This window comes from Schistocerca gregaria, chromosome 6 (genome assembly GCF_023897955.1).
Source record: "Schistocerca gregaria isolate iqSchGreg1 chromosome 6, iqSchGreg1.2, whole genome shotgun sequence".
NCBI lineage: Eukaryota > Metazoa > Arthropoda > Insecta > Orthoptera > Acrididae > Schistocerca > Schistocerca gregaria.
The window spans coordinates 340859289-340870027 of NC_064925.1; the positions used below are offsets into that span (position 1 = coordinate 340859289).

Consider the following 10739-nt stretch of genomic DNA (forward strand, 5'->3'; position numbering starts at 1 on the left):
TTGGCACTGTGCTACGCTCATCGTTTAGACCCCCACCACTCCCACACTATCCCCCCCCCCCCCCCCACGCGCCTCTCTGGACCTCTGCCACAGCAAAACAGGGACCATCGAAGCGTTAACCGCAGCCAGTGAGAAAAGACTGGCTGTCCTTGCTCGTATTTATAGCCTGATAAGTCAGACTATTGCTGCAATTCTCCGGTGACTGCCTCCTGGCAAATAACGAGGGAAAAAAACACGTCGTTGCAGGTCAGCTACATAGTTTGTGGACGCGGTGTCGAAAAGAAATGAACGTTCAACTTGTCGTCGAAGACGCTGTAAGTGACGGTATCACTAGCTGATATACAACCGGAAGAATCGGCTAGTCAATTACTTAGTTGCATATACCGTGGATCATTTTGCACGATAAATCGTAGAGATGTGTAACGAGTCATTGTGCATTCACATCGCAAATTAATTTGTACTTATGGATACGTGCTGAATATTCATAAGTTTCTTAAATTTTTTATTTAAGTTTTTAAATATACAGATGTGCATTAGTGATTCCTAACTACCATGTTTTGCAGATTACGATAATAGAAATTTTGCTACGGAGCGGAAGAAGTTGTAAGCAGAAACGTTTTCTATTTGTTTTCTAATTTTTCTTTGCTGCCTGTCGGACATTTTATACCACTGCGCAAGTGATCAAAAATTTTTGTTGCAGCATTGTGCACCCCTTTCTTTTTGTGCTAAAGACAACCTTTACATGGAGCAATGACTGTTTTCTTCTGGAATTTTAATTATGTACATCATTGTTCATTTCGAAATGTAGTGGATTATTTACAACACACTGTTGTGAATTAGTGCTCAGAATGTATAACTCCTTAAACAAACGTCTACAAGATGATTGTGGCTGAGCAACACATATTATTCTTACAGCATGTTTTTTGAGCAATGAAGACTTTCTTTCTTAAAGATGAGTTACCCAAAACATTATTCCATATGATATTACTGAATGAAAGGATGCAAAAATATGTCAACTTACTGATTTGTCTCTCTAAATTTGCAATGATTCTGAGTGCAAATATGGCTGAACTAAAATCTTTTAGGAGTTCCAAAATGTGCTTTTTCCGGTTTAAATTCTCATCAATATGGACACCTAATAACTTTTAAGTTTCCACCTTGTTTATTATTTCCTCACAATGTGTTATACTTCTCACTGGTGTACTACACCTAGATGTTGGGAACTGAGTATGTTACTTCTTTTTAAAATTGAGGGTGGGAGCATTAGCTGAAAACCAATGATACTTTAAAGAACATTGTTTACCATTTCTTATGTTTCTGTATGAATACCTGACTTCATTGCTATACTAGTGTCATATAGAAAGGAACTAATTCTTGTTGTGTATTGCATGGAAGATCGTTTAGATATATGAGGCACAATGAAGCCTTCGGGAAACCCATGCGTGATTTCTCCCTATGGTTTCGTCGAACGAACTATAATGGTTTCTGCATTCGTTTGATGAAACCTCCCGAACACCGGCCATCATGTTAAGTAATGATGGGCTCTTACAGCAGCCGTATTTTATTGAATCATCAGTCTTTCGACTGGTTTGAAGACTGGAAGATAAGAGCTTAACTTCCCGTCAACAACGTGGCCATTAGGGACGGAACACAAGCTCGGATTAGGGAAGTATGGGGAAGAAGGTCGGCAGTACGCTTTCAAAGGAACCATCCCAGCATTTACCTTAAGCGATTTGCGGAAATCAGAGAAAACCTAGATCTTGATGGTCGGTCGGGTATTCAAACAATCGTCCTCTCGAATGCGGATCCTGGGTACTAACCATTGTGCCACCTCACTCGATCGAGTAGTTTGCTGTCAGATTGCGTAAATTGCTTCGTCTCTACGCAACTGTTGCAACCAACCAACGGCCGGCCGCGGTGGTCTAGCGCTTCTAGGCGCTCAGTCCGGAGCCGCGCGACTGCTACGGTCACAGATTCGAATACTGCCTCGGGCATGGATGTGTGATGTCTTTAGGTTAGTTAGGTTTAAGTAGTTCTAAGTTCTAGGGGACTGATTACCATAGATGTTAAGTCCCATAGTGCTCAGGGCCATTTTTTTGCAACCAACGTCTTCTATAATCCGTTTTGCATACACTGATGTTTGCCTGCCCCTGCAATATTTTACTCTCTACTGTTCCTTCCGTTGCCAACTTAATTATTTGTTGGTGACGTAGTACAAACCTGTCTCTTTCTGGCAAGAATCTTCCATAGACTTTTATCCTCACAAATCCTCTTTAGTACTTCTTTATTTCTTACTTTAACTGTACACTTTTCTTAGCATTTTTCATTTTTTTCGGTTTCTGGTTTCACCAAATTTCAAAATTTTCCCATTTCTTTATCTTAGGATATGTATCTATGGTCCACGTTTCAGTCCAACATAATGCTGTGCTCCGCACCTTTCAGGAACTTTTTCCTCAGTCCTATGTCAATACCTGTCAGTAGAGTTATCTTATTGACGGGAATTTGTAAACCTTCCATTCCCTTCGGTATTCGTGCAACCGACCATTAGTGAAAGTACCTAATTATCGGAAAATGTATTAATTCCGAATAAAAAATAATGTGGTCAAGTGTGCAACTAGCTGTTATTTCCATATTTCCCAGTCACTAAATGCGATGGCGATTTGTCCGAAACGAATACGAAAATGTAATTAAATTAAGAGGTAGCCCGCTTTCAAAATTTAAAAAACCGATTTTTTTGTTTCTGACTTAAGATTTTCTCTCGGATACCTGCTTCATTCTCGTGTTCACCCCAGATTCGCCAGAAACTCGGTTATAGAGTTACAGGGCGATTTTTGGAAAACTTCCTCCGAAAACCCTTCGCAGCGGGTAATTTAAACGACGGCCAAACAGGCATTCTGGAAATTATGAACATGCCCCAACTTGATTGCAAAACAGCCTGCACAAAAGGGGCCGAAAAGCGTATCGAGCGAGCAGAGCAGCGGACAACTTAACTACAAAAAATGTAACCCAAAACTATAATTGTGTTTCCCTCGAAACCGTATTTTTCAAATTGGCGGGAAACATTACTCGAGAACGACACATACGATTTTGATCGGAATTTGATGCAGGCATTTTAAACTGAATTATCTATCAGCGTACGTACCCGTTTCGGTATATCTTCAAAAGTCTGATTCCGGTGCACGCTGTTGTCTCGATTTTGTGGGAGAGGAAAATTACATTTGCTTCAACACGTCACCATTTTGTTAGAACTTAATATTTTTCAATTATCCTGCGTATGCTGACAGAAAATATATTGAAACTGACTTACGCAAGATTATTTTGTTACAGTTCCAGTAGGAGGGCTTCGGCAATTCCCGCCGAAGACCAATGTTTCGCCTGCAGTGGGTCCTTCCACCTGGTACAGCGGACGCTTTCTTCTTACTTATGTACACATCTCAACCTACATCCATCACGTGTTCCATTACATTTAGCACAAAACTCAATCCCTGTTTGCTTTCGGCTACCACTGCCGCTTCATCAGTGAATTGTGCTAATTTTCTGTCTGTTTTCAATAAATAAGCAAATATCAGTAGTGACAGTGAACTCCCTTTCCTTACCTTTTCCCGGTTTTGACTATACAAAGGAGCAGTGTGGGTTTTCAACCCTCTGTGTTATCGATACCAGACAGCGTAAAAAAGGAAAACATTTCATACCACATTACAAAACGCCTTTTCGTCTTCACAGCGCCACAATAAGATCCTAAATAAGACCTCATTTGCAGTTCGAATTTGCTTCTCCACTCCATATACGCAACGAACAATCGTTTCACAGTGTATTTATATATGCCAGCCACTTGGCGGCTCAGCAGTGACAAAACTGCAGAGAAACGCTGGGAATTCCGTGGCTCATTTTCCTGGACTCTGCTCGTACGCCACAGTTTCTATACACCATTCAGACCATATCTTTGATTTTATACAATGCAAAATTCCTGACATTACCAGTGTGTTGACAATATTTATAAAATTATTTGGAACTGTTTATATGAAATTATAAAATACCATCAAATTACTGTTGATCATCATTGACAAAGAAATAACGAAAACATATTCTTCGATTGATATCTTTCTTATATCGGCAGTCCTGCGTAACTAATCTTACTTCTTAGATAGAAACTTTTATTTCTTCCTCTATTTTGTCGCTACCAGTTTAGAAATTAAAAAGTCATTACTTTCCCTTCTACTATTCTTCATAAACTGTGTGTTTATTCGTCCTTGTGCGGTATTTTGTACTTATTAAGAAATGCTTTCTGTACACTAGCTTTTCTGAGTGCCTGCATCTAGATAGAAGGTCGATATCGTATGCGAACTTCAGCTATTTTATAAATCTGCCGTAGTGTTCTGCCAATTCCTTCATTGCTTATTTGACTTACAAGTTGAACAGCAGCCGAAATATACCGGCTACTGACACTGGTACAAACGCAGTAATGAGCATGAACTGGCATCCAAACGCTAATCTTTACTAAATGGCTTAAGATGGCTGTGTTGCAGCTTTGGCAAGGTCACTGATTTGCACACTCATACCGTTCGACAGGTGTATTCCTTCCATGGCGGCAGGAGTGAATCGCAATGACATTTCAGTCGTGCTTGCTTCTCGAGACGAGCTATCAGCCAAGGTGCCGTTGTTATTTATGTAGATATTCATGCTCTTCTACGCTTATATGGAGACCAGCTCTTACAAAGACAATTTGGAAAAAAAAATGTTATGCGGTATTCAGGCCTGAAGCAAGTAAGAAGTGTGACACATTTTGTCCTAAAACAGGAAGAGTGGAACAGATTTAGAATATTTTTAATGCTTCTGTCGAATGTCTGACAACTTTGTTTTAGTGATATTAGCCGGCCGGAGCGGCCGAGCGGTTCTAGGCGCTACAGTCTGGAGCTGCGCGACCGCTACGGACGCAGGTTCGAATCCTGCCTCGGGCATGTAAGTGTGTGATGTCCTTAGGTTCGTTAGGTTTAAGTAATTCTACGTTCTAGGGGACTGATGACCTCAGAAGTTAAGTCCCATAATGCTCAGAGCCATTTGAACCATATTTTTTTAGTGATATTAATTTATGAAAGAGGAGTGGAGTGAGGCAGAAAATAATCTCAATGAGCAAAAGAAATGGAGTAAAAATTCAGGATAAAGGTAGTATCAGCTTTCGCCTACACTCACATAATGATGTAAGAAGAATTCACAGGATCTGCTGTGAATAAACAAATAGTATAAAGATAAGCCAGAAAGCGTCCTGAGTTATAAAAAGAGTCACTGTCTTGTTTAAAGTTGACTTGAGAACGTGTTATTCCTATTACACATTATGAAATTTACCTTTGTATTTGTTATTCTGAGACAAGGGTATATCTTCTGTGATAACAGGAGTGAATCAGAGTGATATTTCAGTGGCGACCTATCAAACAATGTGCAATTGTTATTGATGTAGATATTTATGCTCTTCTACGCTGATGCAGGGAGCAACGGGTTTGGAAGTCATATGCATTCTTTCGCTAACAAAATGTACATATCAATGCGTTTCATCCCTGAATTATTTTCTTCCAAAACCAAGTCATTTCATCCTTACGTTACTTAATACTGTGGCACATTGTAACTCCGCCATGTTGCTAACACTTCCCGAGTGCCGCTCATCTATGTGAGACAACGATAGGTACCATTTCTTTGTATGAAATTAGATTTGAGCGAGTGAAAGGAAGGTCATCATCCACTATTAGACAAGAGATCTTCTTTCTTAACGTACTGCGTTAAGATCTGGAATGTTGGGGAGATATATTATGGCATACATGATGATGAGGGCCTTGCTACATAAAACTCTCCACCCGAACAGGCCATGAAGGCCCAACGGTATTGACCGGCCACCGAGTCACCCTCAGCTTATAGGCGTCACTGTATGCGGATATGGAGGGGCATGTGGTGAGCACACCGCTCTCCCGGCCGAACGTCAGCTTCCGAAACCGGAGCCGCTCCTTCTCTATCAAGTAGCTCCTCAGTTTGCCTCACAAGAGCTGAGTGCACCCCGCTTGCCAACAGCGCTCGGCAGACCGGATGGTCACCCATCCAAGTGCTAGCCAAGTCCGACAGCGCTTAACTTCGGTGATCTGACGGGAACCGGTGTTACCACTGCGCAAGGCCGCTGGCAAGGGATTGCTATGCTAAGTAGAAATTATATTTTGAATTTGTGTTCTGACCTCTTCAAGAACATTCTCTCATTTATGTCAACGCTGACTTTCCTCACTTTATATTTCATGTCAGTAGCGGTATCTTAAAAATTGTGATGTATCAACTTCCCATTTGTTATTATTATTATTATTATTATTATTATTATTATTATTATTTCATTGAAGTAATGTAACATTTTTGATGACTGCGCTTCCTACAGAAAATTGTGTATCTATTAAGTATTATCAAGGATTGCAGTTCCCCGTTTTTTGTGCTAATTAACTGTTACTGCGTGAGAATAAAGCAAAATTCTAAAAGTTTGTTTCTCCTCCTCTATTTTCGAAATACTTACAATGGACATAAGTGTGAAATTTCAAGTTATTTTATATGATATCATCACTTATGGTATACCCAGCATCGAAAACGTAGGTAGAAAAATATGTTATAATGCGCTATGTTTGGTTACTGATAACCAACTCACCAAGATTTTTTTTTTCAGATTACAAGTCTTTCGTAATGATCGTGCAGACATTTCAACTGCATTATTTTCTTCCGAAGTAGAGTAGACATCACGCAGTAGAGCATTGGTTGGGACACACGAAGTTATTTGAGATGGCGTCGTTTTACTTCTGACAGCCTTTTGAGGACGAATGGTGTAAATATGGGCAACATCCTTTATCCACTGTTGCGACATAATCTGTATTCTTCACCTGTGATGCTGCTATATTTTCTGTGACATATAGTTCGTATTACTGTTATTAAATGTTGCGTGATTCAAACACTGGAGTATAATAAAACAAGGACGTGAGTCAGTGTCCTATCCGGGGATTAGTTAGATGTTCCGTGCTTCATCCGTTCATCATGATCTAGCCGATTTGGAATCGAATTCTAAAAGGCGCAGAAAATAGTCCTGGAACAATTCAGGGAAACAATGGAAAATATGAACCAGGAAATACAATGACCGTAAGGAAGTTCTCGCGGAACACATTTTGCGAGAATTATGAGAGTTTGTTGTATAAGAATATGTGAATCACACTACATAGAAAATGGAAAAGTTTTACATTGTTAGAATACGTTTTTTGCCCTAGCCTTACTTGTGCTTCATTTTTTAGATGACCTGTATGAATTGATTACTTTCGCTACGTGTGTCGTTGCTAACATGTATGCCCCATTATCGTCCGCAAACATTCAATCAGGCGTTTGCATGCCACTTGTCCCCTCAATGTGTCCATATACTGTTGTTTGTTCACAGCGAAAACCACACCTCTGGCTCCAGAACTGGGATGCAATCATAAACTAATATTGTCCCACCTCTGTATTTTGCAGCAGAACAGTAATTAACTGTTCTGTTGCCCCCCAAGCAAAACATGAGCCGTCGGAAACCAATAAAATAAATTTGCACTAGTCGAGTAACACCTGCTTTGTTCAAACTATGGGTATTCTTTAAAATACTGGGGGAAGAAGTTAGGTTATTTGTTGACTTTTGGCTGCCAAGCTGGAATATAGAAGACAGAGAGAACGTAATGTAATTTGTTGACCATTTCTTCTTTATTACGTCTTATTTAGAGACGAAACTTCCAGATTTTATGTTCTCCTGTACTTTCACGGTTTGTTGTTGTGTATTATGCCTCGGATAGCCACAGTCTAGGTTCGATAATCGTTTTCATTGTACATATAGGTTCACACAGTTCACCTTTATGACGGTCCATAGCCTTGGAAGGATGTGTCTTTGTCAGCGAGCATTTAATTAGTTAATTAATTTTTGTTCTCCATCTTAAGCTTACTGTAATCAATTAAAGAGAATTTTGCGCCAGTCCCCGCTTCCCTTCCATGCCCAAGCATCTTCTGTGGTCATTAGTGTATCTTGCAAAAAAATACCAAGTGTAATAGAACAACTAAGTTTTTTTCGATCTCAGTGTCCGATAACGACGAAGGAAAGAGCAGTGGTTTGCATAAGAAGTGAACTATAGACGACAACAGCAATAACCTCTGAAGGTGCTTTACAGATAAAAGTGAAACGCGTCTGATGCAATATTCTCTTTGATTAATTACAGTGAGTTTAAGACGGAGAAGCCAATAATAACTGGCTATAACAGCTGCTGTGGAAGATGGCCATGCAAAGAAATATATTACGGACACCCTGTCGAGCATTTAATTATGTCCTCTTTTTATTTCTTTGAAAATTGGTTGCGTGTTTCTAAAACCAGAATGCCTTCGGATTTAGTTATTGTGTTTTCATTAAAAATTTCTCTTTCAGAAGTCGCTGGACTGTTGTGGAACGACAGCGTGCTTAGATACCACATTTTAGTGACTTTCAGAGTGGTATGCGAGACTCGCTTTTTGCAGCTAGGGGGCAAAGCACTGAATGCTGTATGTATCGTTTACCATTTCATTCGTTTTCAAATAGGAATCTCTTCTCTTTTTCTGACCTTGCTCTTCTTTTTCAAAGCGGAAATCCTTTGGGGCTTTTTCTTACTTAGTTCTACGTTATATAGAGCCAGCTTCGTTTATAGCCCGTTGTCCTCGCTTTCTCGTTTACTATTTTTTTTCTCAGCCACTCGGAACGTGTTACATTCCCAGTAACTCGATGCATGCCCTTCGGCGCAATTACAAGTCAGTCGGTCTTGCGACTGCCTTTTAAAATCGTGAGCGGCCGCAAGTGTAACTTGAATAACGCGAGTCCGGCAAATCTTTGGGACGTGCTCCAACTGCTGGCCTTTAAAGAAATGCACCTGTGTTTTCTAAGCTCGGCGTTGCGAGACTAGTTGCAGAAATTCAGGTGAACACTACGTTCTCCTTCTTCTTCTTTCAGTCTCCATAAAACAGGAAGACGTAGGGTGGTTCTTTTTTGTTTACTATATTGACTAATGGTCCTTCCGGAATTTGCTTCACATTCAACGAAGCCGAATCCTTTCTGACAAGCTACATCTGAACGAAATGAAAATGACAGCTATGCTGGACGCTTTAAACGAATCTGGAAGTAATATGTTATCTTCTTTGTTGCCAAACACACTAAAAAAAGTGTTGGTCCCAGGTGGCATCAGCCACTTTGAACGTCCAAATTCTTGTGTTCAAATTTTCGTTGTTCGTGATAGCATCAGAACGGAAATGAAAACTAAAATACAAAATCTTGTCTTCAGGTATTGCTTTACCGAACAAGAGCACGAAGTATTTCCTACGTTCAACCGCCCTGCGATTTCAAAAGTAGCATATTAAAAAAACAAATGAGTGAAGAATTTAAAAACAGCAAATAAATCTCTTGACAGAGGGAAGACCAGGGGAACTGACGGGTTGCCAATCAGATTCTTAATTGAATGAGAAGAGTACCTGATCTCCCTTCTATTGTATATCACTGCTACAAAACTACGTGTCACTTGATTAGAAACTAGGCGCAGGTCGTACCAGTCTATAAGATGGAGTCGCAAGACCGAATCTCAGAACTACAAACCTAACTCACCAACATGTTGTAGAACTATGGAACATATATTGCGCTCCCTTACGATAACTTTTCTGAAGAATGAACATCTCCTTTGAAAGTATCAACATGGTTTTCTCAAGCACCGAAAGTCAGAGTTTCAGCGTATTCTGTTCCTTCGTCATAGCCAGAAGAAGCCAGTAGAAAACGTAACTCTAGACGCTGCTGCATTTCCAGAAATCATTCGAAACAATTCCGCACTCTTGTATAGTAAACAAAACACTGGCTTACAGAATACCCGAACAGATATGTGATTAGACTGACGATTCGCTAACGAATAGCTCTTACAACTGATATACTGGTAAGTACGTACAGAAAGAAATGTAGTGAACGGCTTACCTTAAGGCAGTGTGATGGGGCCACTGCTCTTTGTGGTAATAGTAAGATCTTATGGGACCAAATTGCTGGGACCTAACTTAAACTAAGAACATCACACAAACACACATAGCCATGCCCGAGGGAGGACTCGAACTTCCGACGACTGCTCTTTGTACAAGTACAGTATGCATACCGCGTGACACAAATAGTGAAGCTCCCACAAAGTAAGAAGGGAAGAGTCAATTTACGTGGAACTTGGTGGTGTGAGTCCAGTTGTCAATACGGCGTTGCACGCCATCTGGCCTTGACACATGGACTGATTCGGTTGGTAAGGGTTGATAAAGGCATTGTGTCACCTACGTAGGCAAGACGGCCCACAACTATTGAACGAATCCTTGATACCCTCCGTACTGTCGCTGAGACGAAGTTGACGTCCAGGCTGATACCACACATGTTCTGTCTGGGACAAATCTGAGTATCTTGACGGCGAAGGGAGTACGACAGTATCATGAAGACAACTGAGACGTGCGGACGAGCATTCTCTGTTGAAAACTAGAATACGATACTGTAGCATGGGAGCTACCACGAAGGGACACAGGATGCCCATGAAGTCGGCGATCGTTTGAATATTTCGTGAATAAAACCGCCTAGATCATTTATTAACGTTTCTTTATTTATTACAACGTTTCGGATACTACCATCAGCAGATATAAAAAATCTTCGAACTTGTTAAAGAATTTTCTGCGCCAGTACTAAAACC

At 40.4% G+C, this 10739-nt stretch overlaps 1 pseudogene; it reads right to left on the minus strand.

Moving 5' to 3' along the window:
* Positions 1-6048: 6048 nt before the first annotated feature.
* LOC126279216 (5S ribosomal RNA) lies at positions 6049-6165 on the minus strand (annotated as a pseudogene).
* Positions 6166-10739: the final 4574 nt, after the last annotated feature.